Source organism: Leptonychotes weddellii, unplaced genomic scaffold (genome assembly GCF_054177405.1).
Source record: "Leptonychotes weddellii isolate Sample4059 unplaced genomic scaffold, ASM5417740v2 HiC_scaffold_1896, whole genome shotgun sequence".
Lineage (NCBI taxonomy): Eukaryota > Metazoa > Chordata > Mammalia > Carnivora > Phocidae > Leptonychotes > Leptonychotes weddellii.
Window position 1 is genome coordinate 11940 of NW_027774806.1, and position 1942 is coordinate 13881.

At 48.9% G+C, this 1942-nt stretch overlaps 1 non-coding gene across 1 annotated transcript; it reads left to right on the forward strand.

The window, feature by feature from the left end:
* Window positions 1–505: 505 nt before the first annotated feature.
* On the forward strand, window positions 506–636 carry LOC115939614 (small nucleolar RNA SNORA18). The gene has a single exon (XR_004074399.1). It is a non-coding gene; the product is annotated as a small nucleolar RNA SNORA18 (small nucleolar RNA).
* The last annotated feature ends 1306 nt before the right edge of the window (window positions 637–1942 follow it).

Here is a 1942-nt window from a genome sequence, read left to right on the forward strand (position 1 = left end):
TCCAATGGCAATGAGGTTTCCAAGTCAGCTGGTGAGTTTCAAACACACATACAACTGAGGTAATTCTCTACCATATGCAGTCATCCAAAACAATTCATTAGCAATGATATTGCTTGGCATAACGAAAAGTCATAATCATGAAAAATGTCTTCAGTGGGTTCTTTACATTTTGAATCACCTTATTACTATGAAAACTATTTTATTATTCTATATCTGAGAATCCTAAGGAAACACAAGAGTTTGCAAATTACATATCTGTCTGATATGCTTAGTTCAGTGGTCTTCAAACACAATCACCTGGGGGGTTTGTTAAAGCACGCTGGTGGGTCTCCCCCCCAGAATTTCTGATTTGGAGCTGGAAGATAGGACCCACCACTCATGACAGGGAGATGATCTCATGACTTATACAATTGAGCCTAGTGTGGCATCCACCTAAGCCACATCCTCGGGTATATATATCTACTGGGATGTTTTTAGCTGCAAGTATCAAAAAAACCTCACTCCACTTGAGGTACATCCCCATGGGCTTTTCTTCTATAGACCTACATCATTGGAAATGCCTCAAAGAGTAAATACGTGGTTTGCTTTCCTCGCAGAATTATGTTTAAATCTGTGAGAAAGAACTATAAGACAGGGCTACTAAAACTATTTTAAGACTTAATAGTTGAGGAGGGGGAAAGATGGCGGAGGAGTAGGGGACCCTATTTCAACTGGTGCCCGGAATTGAGCTGGATATCTACCAGACCACTCTGAGCACCCACGAAACCAGCCTGAGATGTAAGAAGATCTGGATCTCTACAAACAGAATATCGCAGGCGGTTGGTTTTGAGGTACGAAGTGGAGAGCCGTGATTCTGCGGGCAGATATCGGAGGATAAACAGCAGTGGGAGGGAGCCTGGACGTGGGAATCCTACACCACCGGGGAGTGACAGCCTCGAGCGCTGTGGACGGGGCACAGACTCGCAGACCAGTAGCATCGGGAAAGGACTTTAGGGCAGCCCCTGGGGTGGAAAACCAGACCAGCGGGGTCGCACGCACGCAAACTGCAGCCTCCGAGACGGAAAGCCGGTGCGCCGGGGTCCCACCGGTGAACTGCAACCCCCAGGGTGGAAACCCTGAGCAGTGGAGTTGCGCGCACGCGAACTGCAGTCCCCGGGACAGAACCCAGAGCAGCGGAGTCGTGCGCACACGAACTGGGAGCAGCTGGGCTTTTAGAAGCACAAAGGGCAGAGACGTGCCCCCACCTGGAGGCAGGACTGGGAGAGCTACGGAGGGGTGCACAACCCAGGATGCTGCAGTTTATAGCAGCAAGGACAGAAACGGAGACAGCGTGGCCTGGAGAGCTCACTGAAGAACAGACTGAGGTCTCTCTGCTCTGAGGCAGAGGGTTGGAAACAGTCTCTTCTGCTCTGACTCACGGAAGAGAGGCGGAAAGCTGCCAGGGAAAGGCGCCAGAGAACAAAAGCCCCAAAGACTGATTCCCACTGAGCCCATCCCCCACCACAGGGGAGCAGGGCAACTCTGCCCAAACAGGGTTGCCTGAGTAACAGCGCTGCAGGCCCCTCCCACAGAAGACAGGCTGGGAAAACAAGAGGCCAGCAACCCTAAGGTCCCAAGGAAACAGGTGCATCTTGCTTGGGTTCTGGTCAATAATTTGGACTCTATACATTCCCTCAAACACCCATCAACAGAATGACTAGGAGGAGGAGCCCCCAAAACAGAAAAGACTCAGAGTCATGACTTATGCTGCAGATTTACAAATGGATGCAGATATAACCAAGATGTCGAAAATGGAATTCAGGCTAGCAATTGTGAAGACAATGGCTAGGATGAGAAATCAATTAATGGCAACATAGAGTCTCTAAGGGCAGAAATAAAAGGTGAATTGGCAGAACTTAAAAATGCTATCAATGAGATCCAATCCAATCTAGATAATCTAACA